The sequence below is a fragment of the Chenopodium album genome, chromosome 9 (assembly GCF_948465745.1).
Source record: "Chenopodium album chromosome 9, dcCheAlbu1.1, whole genome shotgun sequence".
NCBI lineage: Eukaryota > Viridiplantae > Streptophyta > Magnoliopsida > Caryophyllales > Amaranthaceae > Chenopodium > Chenopodium album.
In genome coordinates this window covers 13,412,491-13,427,500 of record NC_137842.1, presented here as the reverse complement: position 1 = coordinate 13,427,500, position 15,010 = coordinate 13,412,491, and positions in this window count along the sequence as shown.

Genomic DNA, 15,010 nt, shown 5'->3' with positions numbered 1-15,010 from the left:
GAACGCTCCCCTACCGATGCTTTTTTACATCCCGCCCTCTAGGTGAACGACATGTCGTTCATCTATCTATTACGCATTCTTTCAAGGGTGGTTGCTTCTAGGCAAACCTCCTGGCTGTCTCTGCACCCCTACGTCAGCTGAGTGTACCCCTCGCGGATTTTCATAACCCTGCTGTGCGAAAATGGGATATGCATTCGAAATGGATGACCAAGTTATTATGTATATCACGATCAGTAAGGGTAAGGGTAGTAGGGGTTAGGGTTTAGATCAGTAGGGGTGATCAGTAGGGTTTGATCAGTAGGGGTAAGATTAGTAGGGTTAAACCCTAGTAGGGGTTAGGGTAGTAAGGGTAAGGATATTAGTAGGGGTTTGATCAGTAGGGGTAAGATTAGTAGGGGTAAACCCTAGTAGGGGTTAGGGTAGTAGGGGTAAGATGGGGGTTTGATCAGTATGGGTAAGTGTAGTAGGGGTTAGAGTAGTAGGGGTAAGGGTAGTACGATATCCTTACCCTTACTGATCTTACCCCTACTACCCTAACCCCTACTAATCTTACCCCTACTGATCAAACCCCCATCTTACCTCTACTACCCTAATTCCTACTAGGGTTTACCCCTACTAATCACCCCTACTAATCTTACCCCTACTGATCAAACCCCTACTAATATCCTTACCTACCCCTACAGATCAAACCCCTACTAATCTTACCCCTACTGATCTAAACCCTAACCCCTACTACGCTTACCCCTACTGATCAAACCCCTACTAATCTTACCCCTACTAAGAGTAGTCAGGGTAAGATTAGTAGGGGTAATAGGGGTTTGACCAGTAAGGGTAAGATTAGTAGGGATAATAACCCTTACTTACCCCTACTGATCTTACCCCTACTAATATCCTTACTAGTAGGGGTAGGATATTAGTAGGGGTTTGATCAGTAGGGGTAAGATTAGTAGGGGTAAACCCTGGTAAGGGTAAGATTAGTAGGGGTACAGATCAGTAGGGGTAAGTGTAGTAGGGGTTAGAGTAGTAGGGGTATATTAGTAGGGGTAATAGTAATGATCAGTAGGGGTAAGGGGTACTAATCTTACCCCTACTACCCTAACCCCTACTAATCTTACCCCTACTGATCAAAACCCTACTGATATCGTTACCCCTACTGATCTTACCCCTACTATCCTTACCCATACTGATCAAACCTTTACTGATATCCTTACCCCTACTGATCTTACCCCTACTACCCTAACCCCTACTAATCTTACCCCTACTGATCAAACCCCCATCTTACCCCTACTACCATAGCCCCTACTAGGGTTTACCCCTACTAATCTCCCCTACTAATCTTACCCCTACTGATCAAACCCCTACTAATATCCTTACCTACCCCTACTGATCAAACCCCTACTATTCTTACCCCTACTGATCACCCCTATTGATCTAAACCTTAACCCCTACTACCCTTACCCCTACTGATCAAACCCCTACTAATCTTACCCCTACTACAATTTGTAGGGGTTAAGGTTTAGATCAGTAGGGGTGATCAGTAGGGGTAAGATTAGTAGGGGAGATTAGTAGGGGTGATCAGTAGGGGTAAGATTAGTAGGGGTAAGATCTATCTGTACCCCTACTAATCTTACCCCTATTGGGAATAAGACTTTTTTTTATTTGGATTACATTTCATGGTACTTCTACTTCACACCTCTCTCTATCATCATGTCTTATTTTATTGTTTTGGTTAGTTTAGATTTAATTATGCGTGAGTAGTTTTATTTCTAGGGTTTATGGGGATCCAATAAATAATATGAAGGGGTAATTTGTGATTGTTGATTGTCAATGCTTAATTATTTTCCTATTAATTGATTTAATGCTATGCAATTAGGTTTGGCTCGATTTAATTGTATGAGTTTAGCAATATTGATTCGAGATATGAGAATTGATGTTTAGGCTTAGTTTCAATAGGCAGACTAATTTATAAATGGTTAAGTCGAGATTTGAGAGATGAGATTTAATACCAGTAAATTAACTCTATGATTGTAATACGTAGCGAAAGCCCTTTATGATCTGATTAATTGATGCATTGATGATTGATTGTTATGTTTTACCCTGGAATATTTTTTATTGGTGAACCTATGCCCTAGGCCTTTTAATATTTGATTTCTCCTATTTTATTCTCCTTACTCATATTCTTCGTAGTATAGTATTTTAATCACAACAATTTGCTACTTGATAATTTAGATTATATTAATTAATTAGGAATAGAAAGACTTGTTTCCCTATGGATTTGGCCCTACTTCCTTATCTGCTTTAGTTAGAGGACTTAGGTAATAATTTTGATTAGGTGATATGACTTGAGCCTGTCAGTATGTCACTTTAAACATGCATTTTCATGAGATTTTGGGTTGAATTCTTTGTTAGAGTTTTGAAACCTCTTCAAATATAGATATTCGTGTTATGGGTAAGCTAATGAGGGACAAGTTTGATAAGTATTATGGAGATCTTACTAAGACAAATGTCATGATGTTAGTTGCGGTTGTTTTAGATCCTCGATATAAGCTTAGGTTTGTGAAGTACTCTTTTATGCTATGTTTGGATAACAAATTAGAAGGGAAATGGAAGGGAGGGAAATAGGAGGAAGGGGAAGGAAGGGAAAGTGGAGGAAATGATGAGCTCCATTTTCCCTCCAAATCTCTCCAATTTTGAAGAGATGATCTTTATTAAAGGAGGAGGGAAAATGGATCCCTCCTTCCCCCTCCCTTCCCTCCCCCAACATATTATCCAGACAAGGAAATTTGTCTCCCTCCCTTTCCCTTCCCTTCCTATCCTTCCATTTTTTATTATCCAAACATAGCTTTAAGAAGCTTTTTCCTCATGACTTTGTTAAGGTGGATGTTATGTGTGACGATTTGTATGACATTCTTAGAAAGTTGTTTGACTATAATGATGCTATTTTTGCCTCTTCTCTCAAGAATGATCCTCATGATTTTAATCATTCTAGTATGAATGTTGATGGTCAAAAAAGCTCAAAAGGACTAAATAATGAGCAAATGAAAAAGTTTTATGATGAGTTTGATGAGGAAGACGGTGGAGGAGGGGTTATTGAAAAAAGTGAGTTGGATAACTATCTTGAAGAAGTTAGGGAGAAAAGGGTTGATGGGGATATGTTTGATATTTTGCAATGGTGGAAGAAAAAAGTGAGAAATACAAGGTGTTAGCAACAATGGCTCAAGACATTTTAGCTATTCAAGTTTCTACCGTTTCTAGTGAGTCCGCATTTAGTACATGCGGCCGAGTACTTGATCAATTTCGTAGTAGTTTGGGGCCAAAGACGGTGGAAGCTTTAGTGTATGCTTAAGATTGGCTTAGAACATCTAATATTTGTGTGGATATTGAGCGGTTTTTAGAGGATGTCGAGAAGTATGAAGAAGGTAGTACTACTATTTATCATCCACTTATCTATTTTTATATTTTATTTCTCTTACAAAGTTTATTACTTATCTTGTTTACTATTTTTCAGAATTGGGTGATAGTGGTATCACACAAGTGAATGACATTATTGGAAATAATTGATATGGTATTTCTCTAATTTTTATATTTTATTTCTCTAATTTTGGTTGTGATTTAATATATATACTCTTAATGTATACTGATTTAATGTATAAGTTTAGAGATTACATGAAGCAAGATGTAGACACTAGACAATAGAGGTTCAAATAGCAGGTTAAAATTTCAGTGAAAATAGCTTGCCAAAAAAAAAACAAAAAAAAAACAAAATCAGTAAAAATAGCAAGTAAAACAAGGAAAACAGAAACCGGGTACCCGGATTTGGAATTGGAACCCACCGGTTCCAAGACCAGATCCAAGTATACAGGACCCGGTGCAACCAGTTCCAATACCGGGTCTGTCAAAATCAACCGGGTACCCGATTGTGCTCACCCCTAATAACAACAACAATAACAACAACAATAAGAATAACAATAACAATAGTAGTAGTAGTAGTAGTAGTAGTAGTAGTAGTAGTAGTAGTAGTAGTAGTAATAGTAGTAGTAGTCGTCACCAATTTAGGGACCAGACCGTAATCTACCGGTCCGGTTCCGGTCTGGACCTGTTTATTACGGTCCGGTCCGGTTTTAGACCGTTTGGACCGACTTGATCCATTTTTCTGTGTTCATGTATCCAGGTAAAATTCCTCCGTTTTCAAAATTTGTGTTCCCTCTTCTCTTTCCTCTCCTTTTGTCATCACCTTCCCCTTACCTTCATGTGACTCCTTTCACTCTTTCTCTCTCCTCAAAACCACACTCCCCTCCCTTCTTCTGTAAATCAAGATTAAATCCTCTTTCCTTCAATCCCATTTTCATGCCCACATTACTCCATGCCTCCTTTCTTCTTCATCTTCCTCTCATTAATCCTCTTACCATTCTAACCAGCCGACCTTAACAACCCCTACCATCATAACCACCACCACCACACCCGCACAACCACCGCGCAACCACTACACTGTCCGCCGTTCAAAACCACATCACCATACCCATTTTAAGGAGTCACGTGGTTTGGACCGACAGACGAGGAGAAGAGGAGATACCTGGAGGCTGGAAGTCGCGTCAACCGGTGGAGATGAAGGTGATGTCGGCGTGCCGCAGCTGAGATCGGAGGCAAAGCAGCACAGAAAGAGGAGAAGAGGAGTAAGAAGAGGAAAGAGGCGTGATAAATTGAAATTAGGCTGTTAGAGACTTAGGGTTTTTAGAAAATAAATTTTTTAAAAAAAATCTCCTTTTTCACGGGTTTCCGGTCCAGACCGTAATATTCCGGGTTTTACCTGGACTGGACCGGAAACCCGGAATCACCAATTTCTAAGGATCGAAGACCGACCCGGAATCATCCGGTCCGGTCGGTTCCGGTCGGTTTTACGGTCCAGGTCCAATTATGCACACCCCTAGTAGTATTAGTAGTAGTAGTCATTATTACTGAAGGAATTGTGTCTTCGATAAGTGCAATTACTAGATATATCAAGGATCACTATTATGGAGATAATAAGTTCGTTCTTTTGGGTCGTCATTATCTGTTGCTAGACTATGATCAATGATCTTTGGGCTAGTCAAATAGTCCAAATCCTACTAGAATGGATCCTATGAGGTCACACAACAAGGGTATTGGGTTAAGCAAGTAAGAGGCCCATTAATGGGCCTCATGAGCAATTAACTAATCATGAAATGGATTGGGCTAGCATAGTTAGATGAGAATTAGGTTTTGGGCTTTTGACATAGGCTCTTATTTAGAGATAGGATCTATAAATAATATCCATGCCCAGGGTTGTAGTGAAGCAGTCATAATTCACACACAGTGTATTTTGACATCAAGGCAACCAATCCCAAAACCCTAATTCCTCTGTCTAACTCATGGCTATCTCTCTCCTCCCCTCGTCCATACGGCCGGCCACCCTTGGTGGCGCGTGTGGTGGTTCGGGGTGGTTCATGGTGGTTCGTTGCTCGCTCTTCTCCGTAGAAGGTCAATTGAAGGGTTCAATTGCAACTAACTAGCATTGGTGGAGGTCTTAATCTGTGCCCGTGGACTAAGTAGAGGAATCACACTTGAGGTTCTTTATCTCCCATGGTTCTTGCTCGATCGCACGTGGAATCACACTTCAAAGGTACGATTATATGTTCTTTATGTGTTATGCATTAGATCTTGGAATTAGGTACTGTATGAATATGATTCATGTTTAGGAAAGCATGATGAGTGATTTATTATGTGGCACTATATAATATATGATATTATTTACTGCTATATAATGACTAGTATGGCCTAGTAGATTGCTAAATACGATCTGCGCATCGTGATGTATTTTTGTAATCTAAGTACGGTCTACGTACCGATAAAATATTTTTATAATTTTATTTCATTTTATTTAAGTAGTAGATAGAATAGAGTAAAATTACAAGTTGTAGTTAATCCAAGAAACCCATGAAGTGAAGGCCCAAAGGAGCAACGTGGATGAGATCCATGATGATTCAAGTGGGAACATTTACTTTATTAGTTTTCTTAGGATTAGGGGTCATGCTATGTCTTGTTTATGCATTCAGTTTATTATGCATGTTAGATTTTATTGATGTTTTGTGATGATGCGCTAGAGTTCACTATTAATCACAACATAATGAATCTAGGTCCCAGTAATATTGAGGTAGCTTTTCCAATCAAAAACCCGATGAAACCTTCGATATTTATGATGGGTCATGCTAAACTTGGGTGTCATATTATATCTTAGGGGAGTGGGGGTAAAACAAATTTTACAATTTTGATTAGTTATACTCAACAAGGTTACCTAAAGAGTTTAGAACCTTGAAGCTAAGGGTAATAATTAAACATGTGATGATTAATTATTCAACCAAGAGTTACAAAGAGTTGTAATCAGTAAAGAGTTTACTCACCTTGAAAATGTAATGGTTGATGGTAGGGCTAAAGTCCGGTCAATTATTGCACAAATAAAAGATCTTGGAATCATTTTATTCAATAGGCCAGGATCAATTAAAATTGAATAAATGTTTTAAATTTGCCAAAATTAATTCGCTTATTATGGTACTTTAAATTTTATTAAACATAATTGAATTTTGCGTTTACTTATAAGTAACATGTCGTTCTAATTTTATTATTATATATAATCTCCTCGATTGAAAATAAAGTTGAGAAACGTTCTCAAAAGGTTAAAAGATAATCCATAAACCTATTTCCAATTTTGCCAAAATGGTTCTAAAAGGCAAGTTTTAGAAACCCATGTCACATGTCTAAGGTTGGTTTTATTCAAAATGTTTGAGTAAAATGCCAACACATCTTCATTTTGAAAAGTGTTTCAAGGGATATGATGAGATGGGAGGTACAAACCCTCTAAAAGACAAGTATAGAAGTCTAATAAAATCTCTTATCTTCAATATGATTGAATATAAGAAAGTGATTGGAAATCTTTATGATCAAAAGTTGATCAAATGACATTATTCTTCATCCATTTCATATAGAGTTAAAATGGTTTATTAAACTCTAATATGAATAATGGTTGAATAATACTTAGCAAAATCATGAAATATGCTTAAAGCAGTTAAGCAAAGTATCATTTTGAACCTAAGAGAAATGTTCTAAGTGGCTCAAATGGGAAAGGTTTAGGAATATATGAGGATTGCATTAAGAAGTTATAGGCCAAGAAATGCAAACAAGTTGCTACTTCTCAAACCTAGAACTACTTACATGCTAAGAGTTGTTATGAACAACAAATGTTTCAAATTAAATGGACCAATTCCAATTGATTAAAAACTACCTCATAACAGTTGGAAGGTAAAAGAATGGAAATGTTCCAATTTAAAAGTATATTATAGAAATTGATTTAGCATATTGCTACTTCTTGGACATGTGATGTCTTGTTTAGTTCTCTCTCATTGAAAATGAGGTTGAACTAAATGAAGAAAAATGGCTAAAGGAGAAATAAATCTACAAGTTTAGAAGCAAATGTTGCTACTTCACAAGTAGAATCTACAAGTCTGGAAGCAAAAGTTGCAACTTTACAAGTAGAACCTATATTTCACCTTACCTTGTTATTGGCTAGAATTAAATAAATGTTATTTATTCTTGCCATTATCGAAATACTAATCAATGTTAGTAATGACTAAGCATTGCAGATTCAAAAAACCATGGAGTAAATGTTATTCTATGCTTCATTGAGTCAAAATGTGTTTTGAATTGCTAAATAGGTTTAAAATTCTATATGATAGAAATAATTAAACCATTTTTATATATATAAATTGTCTCTAATATGTCAATTAATTCGAATAAAAAAAATGAACATTGCATGCGGAAGATCCAAAGGGATGGATTTTCAATATCGTTGGGTTATGAATCCATTGATATATGTAATTATCATTCTAATTTGAAAATTTGGAAAGTCACCATTTAGAGAAATGATGATGCGAACTCGAGGTCGAATACATATAGATGTAGGAAAACCAAAGGTTTAAAGGCTAGAGACGGACAATGAAACTTCTCATTTGTGGTACGATCACTACTTGTGCTTAGTTGAAGCATAAGAGTGAAAATTTTGAAAAAGTTCAAAATGTTCAGTATGAAGTTCAGTATCAACTTGACAAGATAATGATTACTTTACAATATGATTGTAATTTTGAAAATTTAAGTCATGACATATACTTTGCAACACATTCAAAGTATTGCGATATGATCGTAATAATGAGAATTTAAGTCAAGACCTTGATGAACATCCAAGAGTTGTGAAATGGTTTTACGACAAACTCCGAAAGAAAACCTTGTGAAGTGTTTATGAAGGGAGCTATCAATCTATATAAGATATATTTTGATAATGGATGAAAATTACCTATCTTCCAACCATTGTTCAAGGGATATACTTTTAAGATAAGCTACAAAACTAAACAAAGAAACATAAGTCAAATCAAAATGTAGCAAAGGTTTCATATGTGATATGGATAAGAAAAGTTCTTATTAAGTCTTTCTACAAAGCAAGGAATAAGAGATGTATTAAATCGTTTGATGCACGTTTGATTCCTATACAGAGCACGGGGTACTACTACAAAAATCATACTTAGCACAAAATGTTTGTTGCTCAAGTAGGTGCCCTTATGGAAATTGTTCCAAAAGGTCAAGTGGGAGTAGTATAAATCTCAAAAGAGTTTGAGAAAAGCAACAAATAAACGTGGTTCAAACCATGATTGGTTCACCCTATGCTAAATGTGCCTCCTCTAAAGGCAAGTGGGAGTATAAGAATCTCGAAAAGTTTGAGAACCTTGAAAGAGTTCAAGAAAAGTGATTTCGAAAATCTTGAAGAAATTTGAGAAGTAATCGAATCAAAGCAACAATATGAGCATGATTCACCTCGTGTTACAAATGACAACGCGTGGTCTCATTAAGTGTAATGGGAATAATAACTATGTGTCGAAGGTAGTACATTCAAGTGCACATCCTCTATTGTCGTTTCTCATTGAAAGCTAAACAAAGTTGTTGTATGAGTTTCAATTGTTGCATACAAAACCCACAATTATGACTAGCATATGTAAAACTTAGTCAAAGAAATATGATTTCATATTGACTAAGAGTTCTAAAATATTCATTTTGGAACATGATGATTATGCAAGTAATAAAGATGATTTGACAAGTTATGACTCCAAGTGGTTTAAAACCAGGAAATCTGAAATAGATTCTAAGTCTGTAAGCAAGTGTATGAAACTTGAATAATTTGCCTGATTGGGTAAGACCCATTATAATAAAAACAGATAAGAAAGAAAAATGTTCTTTAACTAAGCAAAGACTTGTTAAAGGATTCAACTAATTCATAGTATGACTATGACTACGACGAAAACTTTACATAAGTCATGTTGCAAAGATCTATTAAAGATATTTTAGTGATTTCTACCTTATAGATTTGGTAGATGGATTTCAAAACACTTTCTTGAAATTGTTCATGAAATAAGATTTGTATATGATACAATCAAAAGTTTAAAGATCCAATAATCCTAAGAATGCTTAGCATCATGGAGTTAGTGTTCTTAATTTTGTGAGTTAATTAAATTGTTTGATGTTCTTGTAAAATGAAGAAAAGGTCTTGTGTGTACAAGATGTTTAGTGGGAGCTATGAAGTCTTCTTGGTCTAGTATAAAGAGCAAATTATTCATTGCTTGAAGAGTCAAGTGATGGATAGTGCATTTTGTATGAAAAATCTTGAAGAGAATGATGAGTACATTTGGGATTCAAAATCTATAGAGATAGGTTTTGATGGATGTTTGAGTTTGGTTAAGAAGCTTATATTGATAAGATTCTTATAATGTTCAACATTATATTGAAAGGAGTTTCAATCCCATGTAACATGACACATTGCTTAATGATTCAATACTTTGAGAAAGGTTGATGCAATTCTCAAAGGATGCAACATACATGCCATGGGCTATACTCGTCTATTTGATTCACGTGTTTTTAGAACAAGTGATGATAGATTTCAATCGAAATCCAATATAACGTTGGAATACAAATTAGAAATTCCAGAGTTCCTTGAGAAAGGGCGAAGAAAAATTCTTAGTGTATGGAGATGAAAATGATTATAAGATTTAAAAATTGCAAAATTCATGTTTATGAGATTGTCTCATGAACTCTACTTAGTAAACCCCTTCCATTTCCAAAGCATGAGAAACATGCTAATGAAACTGGATTGAGGCAAATGATGTAATTAGAAGTTGTATTTGTTTTTGGAGAAAAACAAGTTACATGTATAATACATTCATTTGCAGAATTATGTTTATCAATTGAAACAAAGTTTCAATCTTATTTAATAGTGGTTTCAAGATTAAATAAAATGTCCAAAATAATTATGGATTGATGGGCTCATCAGGTTAATTTATTTAAATAACCTGGTGAATGAAACCCCACAGGTGAACTAAATTCATACATTATTTAAGTTCCTAGTTCGGAATCATTAAAGTGGACATAAATGATTTCATAAATTGGACTAGCATGTAAGATTGATTGGATTGCGCAGTTTCATGGGCTATAGGAGCGTAGTAAAGCTCGGCCAATCACATGGGTATGCATGAATGATGCATGATCGAACTATAGACCTACTTTGAAGTTCAAGTATAGAACTTCCGGATATATTAGTGGATTCCTTTGACATGAGTGGAACATTGATTTCATTCAATGATTGATGTAACTGTGTACATTCAAACGTCTTCCCGTAACTGGAGATTATAAAGGGTATTTCCTGGTTACCTCATGATTTGAGTGGGAGCCTTGGTTGCCACAAGATTGGATTGAGTCTACCTATTTAATTAGGAATGTGTCTTGGCCCCTTGAAGAGGGAGAATTCAGAAAATGCATGGTCGTGCTCAAATGGATTACATAGTAATCATTTGTTTTGTAATTCTAACTCAGTTTTCAAGAAAAGATTTGTAGATTAATATGATCACGACATGAGATGCAATCATATTATCAAATCAACACACATTGACTTAAGGAATTTGAATATTGCGCACTTGTCTCAGACAAGTGGGAGATGGAAGGAATTGTGTCTTCGATAAGTGCAATTACTAGATATATCAAGGATCAATAAGTTCGTTCTTTTGGGTCGTCATTATCTGTTGCTAGACTATGATCAATGATCTTTGGGCTAGTCAAATAGTCCAAAACCTACTAGAATGGATCCTATGTGGTCACACAACAAGGGTATTGGGTTAAGCAAGTAAGAGGCCCATTAATGGGCCTCATGAGCAATTAACTAATCATGAAATGGATTGGGCTAGCATAGTTAGATGAGAATTAGGTTTTGGGATTTTGACATAGGCTCTTATTTAGAGATAGGATATATAAATAATATCCATGCCCAGGGTTGCAGTGAAGCAGTCATAATTCACACACAGTGTATTTTGACATCAAGGCAACCTATCCCAAAACCCTAATTCCTTTATCTAACTCACGGCTATCTCTAACCTCCCTTCATCCGTACGGCCGGCCACCCTTGGTGGCGCGTGTGGTGGTTCGGGGTGGTTCATGGTTGTAGGGAATAATTTCAAGCCGTTAAATCCCACTAGCTTGAACCCCACTGTGATCATACACCAAAGTACGGTGGCGTCCAAAAGGGAAGAAGATAGAGCAAAAAAGTCGCCAACAAGTTTTTAGGAACTTGTAAACCGTTCACGAGGTGAAGGTTACACCCCTTAACGATCCAAGAGATCGTCAACTCCATAAGGTCATGAACCAAATAAGGGTTCGGGGATGAAGGTACAAATCCAACCTAAAAGAGATTGAATCTGCCCTAATAATAGGCCTCTACTTTATTCTGATCGTATTCATGTGCGCTTTTTAATTAACATGCAATCAATAGGATTAACCCTAAACCTATTTATCTACGTTGGTTGAATATTAATGCACAAATAAACTATTATTGGCGATCACTTGAATTATAATCACATTAACCCTAACAAGATTATTAATTATCTTATTAAGCATGATTACAAGTACAAATTCCCTTTAAACATGCAATAAAAGGCGTAATCAAGCAATAAAAATAAATATCAAGCAACATGATTATAATATCATGAATAAAATTATAATCATAACAATAATAATCATAAATAAAATAATCATCATCGAAATAATAATAATAATAATAACTAAATTATAATCATAATCATCATAAATTATAACAATTATAATCATAATCATGTTCATGTTAATATTAAAGCATAATAATAATAGCAAGATCCTAGGCATGATACTAACAAGATTAATAACAAACCCTAGCATGTCACTAAGCAATAAAAATCAAATCTTTAACCCTAACATGATACTAACAATCATAAATATTAGGAAGAGAATAAAAGGCATCATAATAATCATATTTAAAATTAAAATTACCCTAGACATGATACTAGGAATATCATAATAACAATATAAACATGATTTCTACATCAATAAACCATTAAAGTACTTACTTGGATGTCTCGTACCTCTTTCTAATAACAAAATACACACGTTAGTAACTTCAAGGAAAATAATAAAACAAAACAATTAAATTAAATAATTGAAAGAGATATTTGAGACCAAACCCTCAGAAATTAAACCTTTCACGTCTAAGGCGAAGGCAACTTCGAATATGGCTAGGTGTTTCTAGATCTTGTGAATGCGGAATTTTGTATGAAAAACAAAGTTTTGAGAAAAAAAGAAAGAATTGATGAATGCTAATTAAAACTGGTTGTAGATGAATGTAGATGAGAATTGATGATGAATGAATCAATGATTGCGAATGAAAACTGATTGTAGGTGAATGAATGAAGAAAACGGAGTTTTTTAATACGATATTTATAAAGAAAATCAGCCAAAAAGATAAATTAAACAAAACAGAGTTTGACGCACAAAAAACAGAGTTGGCGCCAACCCTGGCTAGCTGGCGCCAGGCACCAACACTAGCGCCGGGCGCCATGCCTGGGGTTAGGCGCCAAGCCTAATTTTAACGCGTTTTTGAAATTCAGATAAGTTTGCCGTACTGGAGGATAAAATCATATAATTTACTTGAAAAATGCTATTTGATTTTGATTAAAACTCTGAAAAGTCAACAAAAGTCAATTTATCAATGCTAATTGAATTAGGAATGAAAAGAACCTTCTAGAAAAATCTAAAAGACTAAAACCATTCCTAATTGCATTAGGAATGATAAATCATATTAGGTCCTCCCCTAGATCATTGGGTCGTATATAAAGCTCAAACCGAGCCCAGTTTGGTAAATTGGCCATAACTTCCTCAATATTCATCGGAATTGGGCTCATAATATATCGTTGAAAAGGTCTTTTTAAACCCCATCCAACTACACTACTATTGGACCCATATCATGGACCAAAAAAACTAGATTGACTGTTTTCTTAAAATAAGTTTTCAAAAACAGAGAGAAGAGAAAAGAAATAAAAACTATCCGCAACACTAGACTTTCCACACTTTCACTTCATTCGATTATGATTCGACGCAAAAGGTACTCATCACCGGATTTGGTTTTGGGGAGACACAAATGGGTGTCTACAGAAGCCCCCACTTTGACTGATTTTGGAGAAACGCAGGTTTCAAAAACGAAAGCCAAAGTATCGATAGGGACGGAGAATGATTCAGAACGTTCTGCGATCCTAAATCACTCTAGTAACGCCGAAACCTGCAAAACTAGCATTAGTTAAACAGATAAAAGAGTTAAGAAACGTGTATCTTGCACCGTCGAGCACATGTCTCTGAAAGTAACCGATTGTTTTGATGACCTTCTACAAGCTAGAGAATGATATCCCGCTTGAAAACTGCTACGCCCGTAACTGCTTCCAATATAAAAGATTGCCTCGCCTGAAACTATCCTCCTCCGCTTTGATAATACTCCACGTCCAAGGGAATACTATCGAAGATTATTTCTCTTGAAACAATCCTCATCCGCATTGATAATATTCCACGTCCAAGGGAATACTATCGAAGATTATTTCTCTTGAAACGATCTCCATCCACGTTATGACCATCTTCCATGCCTAAGGGAATATGATCGAAGACAACTTCGCCCGAAATTACCTGCAGTTGTTTGTGAAAACTCTCCATAAGCTAGGGAATGATGTCGAAGATATCCTCTCTTGAAGTCATCCTCATTTGATGCGATAATTTTCCAAAGAAAATTACCGAAGATCCACGCCTGTCGATCTTTAAAAGTTCGCCTGAACTTTGCCCTCGCTATGCATGTACGTCGGCGCTTCTGTTGCTTTGAAGCTGTACATCGGTGCCCTTTTGCTTTTGAACTTATATATCGGTGCTTTTTGTTAATGAGCCAATGCTTAGGCGCTTTAAGCTAAGTGAGACGATCTTTCACCAGGTCGATCACTTTACGTAATCAAGTCGATTACTAAATTATGTCAAATTGCTTATAGGGGCTAACTGGCGTACCAAGGAACCCAAAAATATGTTGCAGAAAAGGTAGATTAACCCCACCAGGGGCCGGGTGATCTGGCGCCACTAAAAAGCCATCAGCGCCAGGCGCCAAGCCAAATTGTGACGCCAATGCATAGGGCTTGGCGCCAGCACGGGGATTTCCTTAAATACCCCTTTCCTCTTCATTTTGCTGGCTGCTCGTCACGATTTTGCTCGAAAAAAATCCGAAAACTTCAATTGCTCGGTTCTTGCTCGTTTCTCAACCGAATTTGCTCAAATTTGTTGCAAATCAAAGCTCTTTTCATCTATTTTCCCGATCTATGTAAGTTTTCTTCAAACTCACATCGGTTTTCATGAATTTTTGGCATGTTTATTCATAAATTTCATGAAAATTCGAAATTTATAATGCTCAATTTGCTTTGTTTGTCAAGTTTTATGCCATGAAATTGCGTGATTATGTTTATATATTGCCTTGGGAGTAATTTGAGACTTGTTTGACTCAATTTGGTGAAGAAATTAGCAATTTGCCATTGTTGGACCTCTTAGGGTCGTGAAGAACAATGTGACTCGTTCTTGATGT